At 40.3% G+C, this 14,027-nt stretch overlaps 1 long non-coding RNA gene across 1 annotated transcript; it reads left to right on the forward strand.

Annotated features, from left to right (window-relative positions):
* The first annotated feature begins 3,224 nt into the window (after window positions 1-3,224).
* LOC144894149 (uncharacterized) lies at window positions 3,225-5,142 on the forward strand. Its single transcript, XR_013624859.1, has 2 exons — window positions 3,225-3,360; window positions 4,687-5,142. It is a non-coding gene; the product is annotated as an uncharacterized LOC144894149 (long non-coding RNA).
* Window positions 5,143-14,027: the final 8,885 nt, after the last annotated feature.

Genomic DNA, 14,027 nt, shown 5'->3' on the forward strand with positions numbered 1-14,027 from the left:
AGTGACCTTGACCTTTGACCTTGACCTTCAAAATTTTGTGTGCTGAAGGGTATCTCTATAGGACTCTGATATGCGAAGTTACATGCGAAGATATGCGAAGATATGGTACCTACGATTTCAACATTTGACCTTGGGGTCAATAATTTTCGACCTCCAGCGCTAACCATGAAGGTCAAGGCCGATCGCCACCAAAAACTAATCAGCTGAGCGCCGGACCATATACTAGATTCCCATGAAGTTTGGAGACGATCCGATCAAAGTTACTCAAAAAATAAGGGTTTCAACATTTGACCTTGGGGTCAATAATTTTCGACCTCCAGCGCTAACCATGAAGGTCAAGGCCGATCGCCACCAAAAACTAATCAGCTGAGCGCCGGACCATATACTAGATTCCCATGAAGTTTGGAGACGATCCGATCAAAGTTACTCAAAAAATAAGGGTTTCGTCCACCTCCATGATTGACCACAAAGTGACCTTGACCTTTGACCTTGACCTTCAAAATTTTGTGTGCTGAAGGGTATCTCTATAGGACTCTGATATGCGAAGTTACAGGAGTTTCCAATAATAACTGTGGTCTACAGAGTGATCTAAACGTGGAAAAAAAATGATTAACCACAAACAAAAAAACAAAAAAAAAAACAAACAAAAAAACAAACATACAAGCTGACTAATACATCTTGCAAAAACTTCGTTTTGGCAAGATAAAAAACAAACAAACAAACAAACAAACATACAAGCTGACTAATACATCTTGCAAAAACTTCGTTTTGGCAAGATAACAAACATACAAGCTGACTGATACATCTTGCAAAAACTTCGTTTTGGCAAGATAAAAAGGTATGGACGGATTTGGACGAATCTTGGTGGACAGGTTGGATGTGTGACAAGACCAAATCGATTCCATTTTGGTGAAGATCTGAATGTGGATTCGGATAAGAGAGTTATTATCTTGCCAAAACGAAGTTTTTGCAAGATGTATCAGTCAGCTTGTATGTTTGTTTGTTTGTTTTTATCTTGCCAAAACGAAGTTTTTGCAAGATGTATCAGTCAGCTTGTATGTTTGTTTGTTTGTTATCTTGCCAAAACGAAGTTTTTGCAAGATGTATCAGTCAGCTTGTATGTTTGTTTGTTTGTTTGTTTGTTTTTTTGTTTGTTTGTTTTTTTGTTATCTTGCCAAAACGAAGTTTTTGCAAGATGTATTAGTCAGCTTGTATGTTTGTTTTTTTGTTTGTTATCTTGCCAAAACGAAGTTTTTGCAAGATGTATTAGTCAGCTTGTATGTTTGTTTTTTTGTTTGTTATCTTGCCAAAACGAAGTTTTTGCAAGATGTATTAGTCAGCTTGTATGTTTGTTTTTTTGTTTGTTATCTTGCCAAAACGAAGTTTTTGCAAGATGTATTAGTCAGCTTGTATGTTTGTTTTTTTGTTTGTTTTTTTTTTTGTTTTTTTGTTTGTGGTTAATCATTTTTTTTCCACGTTTAGATCACTCTGTAGACCACAGTTATTATTGGAAACTCCTGTAACTTCGCATATCAGAGTCCTATAGAGATACCCTTCAGCACACAAAATTTTGAAGGTCAAGGTCAAAGGTCAAGGTCACTTTGTGGTCAATCATGGAGGTGGACGAAACCCTTATTTTTTGAGTAACTTTGATCGGATCGTCTCCAAACTTCATGGGAATCTAGTATATGGTCCGGCGCTCAGCTGATTAGTTTTTGGTGGCGATCGGCCTTGACCTTCATGGTTAGCGCTGGAGGTCGAAAATTATTGACCCCAAGGTCAAATGTTGAAACCCTTATTTTTTGAGTAACTTTGATCGGATCGTCTCCAAACTTCATGGGAATCTAGTATATGGTCCGGCGCTCAGCTGATTAGTTTTTGGTGGCGATCGGCCTTGACCTTCATGGTTAGCGCTGGAGGTCGAAAATTATTGACCCCAAGGTCAAATGTTGAAATCGTAGGTACCATATCTTCGCATATCTTCGCATGTAACTTCGCATATCAGAGTCCTATAGAGATACCCTTCAGCACACAAAATTTTGAAGGTCAAGGTCAAAGGTCAAGGTCACTTTGTGGTCAATCATGGAGGTCGACGAAACCCTTATTTTTTGAGTAACTTTGATCGGATCGTCTCCAAACTTCATGGGAATCTAGTATATGGTCCAGCGCTCAGCTGATTAGTTTTTGGTGGCGATCGGCCTTGACCTTCATGGTTAGCGCTGGAGGTCGAAAATTATTGACCCCAAGGTCAAATGTTGAAACCCTTATTTTTTGAGTAACTTTGATCGGATCGTCTCCAAACTTCATGGGAATCTAGTATATGGTCCGGCGCTCAGCTGATTAGTTTTTGGTGGCGATCGGCCTTGACCTTCATGGTTAGTGCTGGAGGTCGAAAATTATTGACCCCAAGGTCAAATGTTGAAATCGTAGGTACCATATCTTCGCATATCTTCGCATGTAACTTCGCATATCAGAGTCCTATAGAGATACCCTTCAGCACACAAAATTTTGAAGGTCAAGGTCAAAGGTCAAGGTCACTTTGTGGTCAATCATGGAGGTGGACGAAACCCTTATTTTTTGAGTAACTTTGATCGGATCGTCTCCAAACTTCATGGGAATCTAGTATATGGTCCGGCGCTCAGCTGATTAGTTTTTGGTGGCGATCGGCCTTGACCTTCATGGTTAGCGCTGGAGGTCGAAAATTATTGACCCCAAGGTCAAATGTTGAAACCCTTATTTTTTGAGTAACTTTGATCGGATCGTCTCCAAACTTCATGGGAATCTAGTATATGGTCCGGCGCTCAGCTGATTAGTTTTTGGTGGCGATCGGCCTTGACCTTCATGGTTAGCGCTGGAGGTCGAAAATTATTGACCCCAAGGTCAAATGTTGAAATCCTTATTTTTTGAGTAACTTTGATCGGATCGTCTCCAAACTTAATGGGAATCTAGTATATGGTCCGGCGCTCAGCTGATTAGTTTTTGGTGGCGATCGGCCTTGACCTTCATGGTTAGCGCTGGAGGTCGAAAATTATTGACCCCAAGGTCAAATTTTGAAATCGTAGGTACCATATCGAGTAATACCTCATATGAATGCCCTTGATGAGTGCTTCCCAGATCTGTAAACAGTTTGACGCTATGACGTCATTTGATGACGTCATGACGAAAAAACGGAATTTTCATGAAAAAATTATTTCCTCAGTTCTCATCAAAATCTTTCAATATTTCATGTGCGTTGGTCATGAAGACATACTATTCACCATACGAAATTATTAAGGTCAAGGTCAAAGGTCAAGGTCACTTTGCGGTCAATCATGGAGGTCAACGAATCCCTGGCAAGATACGGTTCACCCTGTGGGTGATGTTTTATTTTTTTGTTTTTTTGTTTTTTTGTTTGTGGTTAATCATTTTTTTTCACGTTTAGATCACTCTGTAGACCACAGTTATTATTGGAAACTCCTGTAACTTCGCATATCAGAGTCCTATAGAGATACCCTTCCGCACACAAAATTTTGAAGGTCAAGGTCAAAGGTCAAGGTCACTTTGTGGTCAATCATGGAGGTCGACAAAACCCTTATTTTTTGAGTAACTTTGATCGGATCGTCTCCAAACTTCATGGGAATCTAGTATATGGTCCGGCGCTCAGCTGATTAGTTTTTGGTGGCGATCGGCCTTGACCTTCATGGTTAGCGCTGGAGGTCGAAAATTATTGACCCCAAGGTCAAATTACGAAACCCTTATTTTTTGAGTAACTTTGATCTTATGATCTCCAAACTTGGTGGGTATATAGGGTGTGGTATGGCGCTCAGTTGATTAGTTTTTGGTGTCGATCGGCCTTGACCTTCAAGGTCATTTTGAAGGTCATTCAATTTTGACCAAAAGGTAAAATTTTCAAGTTTCAGTTACCATATCGAGTCATTGGAAACTCCTGTAACTTCGCATATCAGAGTCCTATAGAGATACCCTTCAGCACACAAAATTTTGAAGGTCAAGGTCAAAGGTCAAGGTCACTTTGTGGTCAATCATGGAGGTCGACGAAACACTAATTTTTTGAGTAACTTTGATCGGATCGTCTCCAAACTTCATGGGAATCTAGTATATGGTCCGGCGCTCAGCTGATTAGTTTTTGGTGGCGATCGGCCTTGACCTTCATGGTTAGCGCTGGAGGTCGAAAATTATTGACCCCAAGGTCAAATTACGAAACCCTTATTTTTTGAGTAACTTTGATCTTATGATCTCCAAACTTGGTGGGTATATAGGGTGTGGTATGGCGCTCAGTTGATTAGTTTTTGGTGTCGATCGGCCTTGACCTTCAAGGTCATTTTGAAGGTCATTCAATTTTGACCAAAAGGTAAAATTTTCAAGTTTCAGTTACCATATCGAGTAGTACCTCAAATTGAAGCCCTTGTTGAGTGCTTTCCAAACATATAACTAGTTTGACAATGTGACGTCATTTGACGGCGTTATGACGAAAAAACTGCACTTTTCATGTATATTGTATTGCTTTAGTTCGCATTGTTTAGGTCACTCTGTAGAGCACAGTTCCCTTTGGAAACTCTTGTAAGTTCGCATATCAGAGTCTTTTAGAGATACCCTTTAGCACACAAAATTTTGAAGGTCAAGGTCAAAGGTCAAGGTCACTTTGCGGTCAATTTGTCAAGGCAAGATACGGTTCACCCTGTGGGTGAGTTTTATTTTGTTTTTTTGTTTGTGGTTAATCTTTTTTTTTTCACGTTTAGATCACTCTGTAGACCACAGTTATTATTGGAAACTCCTGTAACTTCGCATATCAGAGTCCTATAGAGATACCCTTCAGCACACAAAAATTTGAAGGTCAAGGTCAAAGGTCAAGGTCACTTTGTGGTCAATCATGGAGGTCGACGAAACACTAATTTTTTGAGTAACTTTGATCGGATCGTCTCCAAACTTCATGGGAATCTAGTATATGGTCCGGCGCTCAGCTGATTAGTTTTTGGTGGCGATCGGCCTTGACCTTCATGGTTAGCGCTGGAGGTCGAAAATTATTGACCCCAAGGTCAAATTTTGAAATCGTAGGTACCATATCGAGTAATACCTCATATGAATGCCCTTGATGAGTGCTTCCCAGATCTGTAAACAGTTTGACGCTATGACGTCATTTGATGACGTCATGACGAAAAAACGGAATTTTCACATTTTGGCAAGATACGGTTCACCCTGTGGGTGACATATGTTCATTTTTTTGTTTTTTTGTTTTTTTGTTTTTTTGTTTGTGGTTAATCATTTTTTTTCCACGTTTAGATCACTCTGTAGACCACAGTTATTATTGGAAACTCCTGTAACTTCGCATATCAGAGTCGTATAGAGATACCCTTCAGCACACAAAATTTTGAAGGTCAAGGTCAAAGGTCAAGGTCACTTTGTGGTCAATCATGGAGGTCGACGAAACCCTTATTTTTTGAGTAACTTTGATCGGATCGTCTCCAAACTTCATGGGAATCTAGTATATGGTCCGGCGCTCAGCTGATTAGTTTTTGGTGGCGATCGGCCTTGACCTTCATGGTTAGCGCTGGAGGTCGAAAATTATTGACCCCAAGGTCAAATGTTGAAACCCTTATTTTTTGAGTAACTTTGATCGGATCGTCTCCAAACTTCATGGGAATCTAGTATATGGTCCGGCGCTCAGCTGATTAGTTTTTGGGGGCGATCGGCCTTGACCTTCATGGTTAGCGCTGGAGGTCGAAAATTATTGACCCCAAGGTCAAATGTTGAAATCGTAGGTACCATATCTTCGCATATCTTCGCATGTAACTTCGCATATCAGAGTCCTATAGAGATACCCTTCAGCACACAAAATTTTGAAGGTCAAGGTCAAAGGTCAAGGTCACTTTGTGGTCAATCATGGAGGTCGACGAAACCCTTATTTTTTGAGTAACTTTGATCGGATCGTCTCCAAACTTCATGGGAATCTAGTATATGGTCCGGCGCTCAGCTGATTAGTTTTTGGTGGCGATCGGCCTTGACCTTCATGGTTAGCGCTGGAGGTCGAAAATTATTGACCCCAAGGTCAAAGGTTGAAATCCTTATTTTTTGAGTAACTTTGATCGGATCGTCTCCAAACTTCATGGGAATCTAGTATATGGTCCGGCGCTCAGCTGATTAGTTTTTGGTGGCGATCGGCCTTGACCTTCATGGTTAGCGCTGGAGGTCGAAAATTATTGACCCCAAGGTCAAATTTTGAAATCGTAGGTACCATATCGAGTAATACCTCATATGAATGCCCTTGATGAGTGCTTCCCAGATCTGTAAACAGTTTGACACTATGACGTCATTTGATGACGTCATGACGAAAAAACGGAATTTTCATGAAAAAATTATTTCCTCAGTTCTCATCAAAATCTTTCAATATTTCATGTGCGTTGGTCATGAAGACATACTATTCACCATACGGAATTATTAAGGTCAAGGTCAAAGGTCAAGGTCACTTTGCGGTCAATCATGGAGGTCAACGAAACCCTTATTTTTTGAGTAACTTTGATCTTATGATCTCCAAACTTGGTGGGTATATAGGGTGTGGTATGGCGCTCAGTTGATTAGTTTTTGGTGTCGATCGGCCTTGACCTTCAAGGTCATTTTGAAGGTCATTCAATTTTGACCAAAAGGTAAAATTTTCAAGTTTCAGTTACCATATCGAGTAGTACCTCAAATTGAAGCCCTTGTTGAGTGCTTTCCAAACATTGGCAAAATACGGTTCACCCTGTGGGTGATGTTTTATTTGTTTGTTTGTTTGTTTTTTTGTTTTTTTGTTTTTTTGTTTGTGGTTAATCTTTTTTTTTTCACGTTTAGATCACCCTGTAGACCACAGTTATTATTGGAAACTCCTGTAACTTCGCATATCAGAGTCCTATAGAGATACCCTTCAGCACACAAAATTTTGAAGGTCAAGGTCAAAGGTCAAGGTCACTTTGCGGTCAATCATGGAGGTCAACAAAACCCTTATTTTTGAGTAACTTTGATCGGATCGTCTCCAAACTTCATGGGAATCTAGTATATGGTCCGGCGCTCAGCTGATTAGTTTTTGGTGGCGATCGGCCTTGACCTTCATGGTTAGCGCTGGAGGTCGAAAATTATTGACCCCAAGGTCAAATTACGAAACCCTTATTTTTTGAGTAACTTTGATCTTATGATCTCCAAACTTTGTGGGTATATAGGGTGTGGTATGGCGCTCAGTTGATTAGTTTTTGGTGTCGATTGGCCTTGACCTTCAAGGTCATTTTGAAGGTCATTCAATTTTGACCAAAAGGTAAAATTTTCAAGTTTCAGTTACCATATCGAGTAGTACCTCAAATTGAAGCCCTTGTTGAGTGCTTTCCAAACATATAACTAGTTTGACAATGTGACGTCATTTGACGGCGTTATGACGAAAAAACTGCACTTTTCATGTATATTGTATTGCTTTAGTTCGCATTGTTTAGGTCACTCTGTAGAGCACAGTTCCCTTTGGAAACTCTTGTAAGTTCGCATATCAGAGTCTTTTAGAGATACCCTTTAGCACACAAAATTATGAAGGTCAAGGTCAAAGGTCAAGGTCACTTTGCGGCCAATCATGGAGGTCGACGAAACACTAATTTTTTGAGTAACTTTGATCGGATCGTCTCCAAACTTCATGGGAATCTAGTATATGGTCCGGCGCTCAGCTGATTAGTTTTTGGTGGCGATCGGCCTTGACCTTCATGGTTAGCGCTGGAGGTCGAAAATTATTGACCCCAAGGTCAAATTTTGAAATCGTAGGTACCATATCGAGTAATACCTCATATGAATGCCCTTGATGAGTGCTTCCCAGATCTGTAAACAGTTTGACGCTATGACGTCATTTGATGACGTCATGACGAAAAAACGGAATTTTCACATTTTGGCAAGATACGGTTCACCCTGTGGGTGACATATGTTTATTTAATTTTTGAAGTGATTCTTCACCATTGAGATCGGGCGAAAAGCGATAAATAACATATTTTGGACGAATTACGTTGGACGTTGTGGACGTTGTGGACGTGGACGTCCACAACGAGGTGGACGTCCACAAAAAGTTGTGGACGAATTACGACTAAACTTGGTGGATGAGTTGGTTAGGTGACAAGAACAAGTCGATTACATTTTGGTTCAGGTCCGATTCCAGATCTGGCCTATCAGTGGGATACAAAGCGTAAACTGTCTAGCCTGGCGGAGGTACACGCTCTACCGAGTGCTATTCTAGTTGTGAATGTTTTGTAGCTGTAGAGGCACCTTGGTGGGGTTTGAAATAGCAAAGGGCTTACCTTGTAGTTGGTAGGGTTGCTTTTTTCAGCTTTCTTTCGCTGGAAGTGCATGTGGATTAATATATATATATATATATAATATATATATATATATATATATATATATATATATATATATATATATATATATATATATATATATACATACATATATATATATATATATATACATACATATCACACATTACACACTGAACGGCCCAGGTGGAGCAAGAGCAACATCATACAGGATGCGCACTGAGCAGTCATATAGTGAAGTAGGAAACTGTCAACTCATTTACAACGTGAGAAAAACTTACAGCACCTCAACTCCAGGATGCATGCAGCACTTGTAGGGTGAAGAGCAGTTTTTCACCACTACTCAGCTCCTTGCTGTGCTGTCATCTCAACTCTAATAGGTGTGACATTAGAGAGTACAAAATGAATTGAGTAGTTTGTAACATTCATCGTCTTCATTTCAACAATATTGATAGATAAAGGTGATATAACATAACAAATATCATGAAACATTTACATTTTGTAGTCCATTGTACAATTTAAATAAACATAAATGCAAATTTCGCATGTGGAAAAAGTAAGTACACCCTTGGCTCTAATAGGTGGTATTGCTCCCTTTGGCAGAAACAACCTCAAGTCGGCGTTTCTTATAACTGTCTACCAGTCTCTGACATCGACAAGGAGAAATTTTTTCCCACTCCTCCATGCAGAATTCTTTCAGCTGTGCGATGTTTGAGGGGTTTCTTGCATGCACAGCTCGTTTCAAATCCCCCCACAACATCTCGATGGGATTTAGATCCGGGCTTTGACTTGGCCATTCCAGAACCCTCCATTTCTTTCTTTTCAGCCATTCCTTGGTGGATTTACTGGTATGTTTAGGGTCATTGTCATGTTGCAAGGTCCACCTTCGGCTGAGCTTAAACTTTCCGACAGATGGCCTCACATTATCCTCAAGCACCCTCTGGTACAATGAATAATTCATAGTGGATTCTATGATGGTGAGCTGCCCAGGCCCTGATGCAGCAAAGCTGCCCCAAACCATAATATTTCCACCACCATGCTTTACAGTTGGTATCAGGTTCTTGTGGTCAAATGCTGTCTTTGGTTTTTGCCAAACATGTCTTCGAGTACTGTGGCCAAATAGCTCTACATTTGACTCATCTGTCCAGAGCACATTGTTTCAGAAGTGCTGGCCTTTGCCGAGGTGTTCATTGGCAAACTTTAGTGTTGCCCTGATGTTCTTTCTGGACAGCAAAGGTTTCCTCCTGGTACACCTCCCATGCAGATCAAATTTGTGCAGCCTCTTTCTAATGGTAGACTCGTGCACTTTGACATCAACAGTGGCAAGAGCTACCTGTATGTCCCATGATGACATGCTGGGGGTTCTTCGAGACTTCTTTCAGCATCTTGCGGTCCGCTCTCGGGCTGAACTTGCTGGGGCGGCCTGGCCTGAACAAGTTGGCAGTTGTTTGGAATCTTCTCCACTTGTAAATGATCTTCCGGACAGTCAAATTATTGATTTCAAATTGTTTGGACATCTTTATAAATCTCTTCCCAGACTCGTAGGCATCTATAACCTTCTTTCCGAAGGCCTCAGAGAGCTCTTTTGATCGAGGCATGGCGACGCCACATACTTCAACAACAAAGAGCAAACCAAACTAAATGTCTGAGGTTTAAATAAGACAGGTTCCTCCAAGATCCTCTCTAACGATGTTCTAATCATTTGCACCTGAGCTGGTGCACCTGATTCAAATTTTAGGTATTTGAAGTAGTGATAAATGTAGGGGTGTACTTACTTTTTCCACATGCGAAATTTGCATTTATGTTTATTTAAATTATACATTGGACTACAAAATGTAAATATTTCATGATATTTGTTATATTATATCACCTTTATCTGTCAATATTGTTGAAATGAAGATCAAATAGCTGTTTGTTGAAATATGTTGAAAAAGTCAAAACTTTACATGGGGTGTTCTGACTTTTTCACGTGACTGTATATATATATATATATATATATATATATATATATATATATATATATATATATATATATATATATATATATATATATATACACTGCATGACCAAAAGTATGTGGACACCCGAACATCGAACATCTCATTCCAAAATCATGGGCATTGCTATGGAGTTGGTCCCCCCCCCCCCCCCCCCCCACCCCACCTACCCCTTCTAATGCTATAACCGCCTACACTCTTCTGGGAAGGCTTGGCTTTCCACTAGATGTCGGAACATTGCTGCGGGCATTTGCTTCCATTCAGCCACAAGAGCATTAGTGAGGTCGGGCACTGATGTTGGGCGATTAGGCCTGGCTCACAGTCGGCGTTCCAATTCATCCCAAAGGTGTTCAGTGGGGTTGAAGTCAGGGCTCTGTGCAGGCCAGTCGAGTTCTTCCATACCAATCTCAACAAACCATTTCTGTATGGACTTAACTTTGTGCACGGGGACATTGTCATGCTGAAACAGGGAAGGGCCTTCCCCAAAGAACGCGTTTCCACTGCTTCAGTGTCCAATGATGGCGAGCATTACACCTCTCCAGCCGATGCTTGGCATTGCGCATGGTGATCTTAGGCTTGTGTGCGGCTCCTCGGCAATGGAAACCCATTTGATGAAGCTCCCAACAAACAGTTGTTGTGCTGATGTTGATTCCAGAGGCAGTTTGGAGCGTGGTAGTGAGTGTTGCAACCGAGGAGACGATTTTTACACGCTACTCACTTCAGCACTCTGCAGTCTCGTTATGTGAGCTTTTGTGGCCTACCACTTCGAGGCTGAGCTGTTGTTGCTCCGAGACGTTTCCACTTCACAATAACAGCACTTACAGTTGACCAGGGCAGCTCTAGCAGGGCAGAAATTTGATGAACTGACTTGTTGGAAAGGTGGCATCCAATGATTGACCAGGGCAGCTCTGTATGGGCGAAAAAGGGCCTGGTTTCGCTCAAAAGGGCGAAACCAGGTCGGTAACTGTGAGTTTTACAAACACTTGTGACAGTATCTGAACTAAGATCAAAATTCTGCTCTGTCGGAGGGTTCTCTTGAGAGCTTGACAGGCAGAGCGTATGTACATGGCAGTGACGTCATTACGTGCGCTCATTGAAAGCTGGAGAACTGAAGATATATTTGGATTGGTTGTTCCCGGCTGCATCCAGGCGATTCCATATAATGAGTGGATACCAGAGATAATGTGCCATGTGGCAGATGGTACTTATCGCTCCCATTAAGGTACAGCATAGCTGGATGGGATACCTTAATGGCGGTTCACCACTGATGGTATGAAATCGCATAGTAACTGATATATATATATATATATATATATATATATATATATATATATATATATATATATATATATATATATATATATATATATATATATATATATATCTGTGCAGTGTCTGTGCTGTGTTGTGTTGTGTTGACTTGTCAATGAACTACTCCTTCAAACTTTTCTCAAATCGTTCCAAACTTCTGATATGCACCTATCTATCCCGTGTGTATGCCCGAAGGGTATTCTTTAGAATTTTTTTTTTTTAACATTCTTTTGAAAAAATTTTTTTTTTAACTTACGTCTTCAACTTCATTTGTTTATAAAATGTAATGTCACGTATATTACAAATATATTTGTGCAAAATAATTGTTTTGATTATGATTGGTGTAAACCATGACAAAACAGCAACTCATCTATCTATATATCCACTTATCTGGGCAATGTCTTGTCTGTGCTGTCACTGAACTACTCCCTCAAACTTTTATTTCCGTGTTTGTGAAGTGTTTTTAATAACGTGGTGGTGAGGTGTTTTGAATCACGTAGTGCTGTGGTGTTTTGAATTACGTGGTGGTGAGGTGTTTTTAAAAACGTGGTGGTGCGGTGTTTTCAATTACTTGGTGCTGAGGTGTTTTGAATTACTTGGTGCTGAGGTGTTTAGAATTATGTGGTGGTGAGGTGTTTTGAATTACGTGATGGTGAGGTGTTTTGAATTACGTGGTGGTGATGTGTTTGGAATTACATGGTGGTGAGGTGTTTTGAATTACGTGGTGGTGAGGTGTTTTGAATTACGTGGTGGTGAGGTGTTTTGAATTACGTTGTGGTGAGGTGTTTTGAATTACTTGGTGGTGAGGAGTTTTGAATTACGTGGTGGTGATGTGTTTGGAATTACATGGTGGTGAGGTGTTTTGAATTACGTGGTGGTGAGGTGTTTTGAATTATTTGGTGGTGAGGTGTTTTGAATTACGTGGTGGTGAGGTGTCTTGAATTACTTGAGTGTGAGGTGTTTGGAATTACATGGTGGTGAGGTGTTTTGAATTACGTGGTGGTGAAGTGTTTTGATTTACGTGGTGGTGAGGTGTTTTGAATTATGTGGTGGTGAGGTGTCTTGAATTACTTGAGTGTGAGGTGTTTTTAATTACATGGTGGTGAGGTGTTTTGAATTACGTGGTGGTGAGGTGTTTTTAATTACATGGTGGTGAGGTGTTTTTAATTACATGGTGGTGAGGTGTTTTTAATTACATGGTGGTGAGGTGTTTTTAATTACATGGTGGTGAGGTGTTTTTAATTACATGGTGGTGAGGTGTTTTGAATTACGTGGTGGTGAGGTGTTTTTAATTACATGGTGGTGAGGTGTTTTTAATTACATGGTGGTGAGGTGTTTTTAATTACATGGTGGTGAGGTGTTTTGAATTACATGGTGGTGAGGTGTTTTGAATTACGTGGTGGTGAGGTGTTTTGAATTACGTGGTGGTGAGGTGTTTTTAATTTCGTGGTGGTGATGCGTTTTGAATTATGTGGTGGTGAGGTGTTTTGAATTATGTGGTGGTGAGGTGTCATCATCCCAAACTTCCATTCTGCATCTACCTATGTATGTGTTGAGAGGTTCTTTTTAAAATACTTCATATTTTTTCAACCTAAATCATCAACCTAAATTGCTTATAAAAATGAAATATCACAAACATTACAAATACGTATGTGCAAAATAATTATTTGTGTTATGATTTGTGCAAATCATGACAACTCAGCAACTCACGTACAGTCATTATCCCCAGCTAAAACAAGCCTGTTCCTCTGTAACAACGCGTGGTGAGGCGAGCGTAGCGTGGCGAGCGTAGCGTGCTGAGCCAATATATATATATATATATATATATGTTTTTTTTTTTTTTTTTTTTTTTTTTTTTGTTTTTTTTTTTTTTTTTTACAAGATCGAGGCTCATGTCAGAGCTAACATTAATCACAAAAAAAAAAAACGGACACATAAAACATATTAAAGGGAGCGGGAGACAGGATTGGGGGAGAGAGGGAAGCACACAAGTACAACAGTAGAAAACAGGGACATTGGGAAATTTGTGGGAGGCAGAGGGCTTGGGGGGAGGAGGCATGGGAAGGGGGGGGGGGGGGTTGGAGAGGTATAAAACACATGGACACTGCTAGGACTTCCAGGAAAGAAGTCGGTATTTCAAAAAAGTGGATCTGGGGTGAATTAACGGGGGTAGAAAAGATCAAGGTTTTGGATGGGAGAAGATAAGAGATGGTGGTGAACAGCTGTTTTAATGACCTGGAGGGTGGAGTAGGATTGAAGAGAGTGAGGGAGTTTGTTCCATATATATATGGTGAGTTTATGGCTCGCTATCACCGTACAAAATCATACACTTTACTCAGACCCTTTCTAAATGACAAAAATCCAAACACTTTTCAAATTATACCGCCATAAATCCAAGAGACTGTGCAGC

This window comes from Myxine glutinosa, chromosome 10 (genome assembly GCF_964187855.1).
Source record: "Myxine glutinosa chromosome 10, kmMyxGlut1.1, whole genome shotgun sequence".
NCBI lineage: Eukaryota > Metazoa > Chordata > Myxini > Myxiniformes > Myxinidae > Myxine > Myxine glutinosa.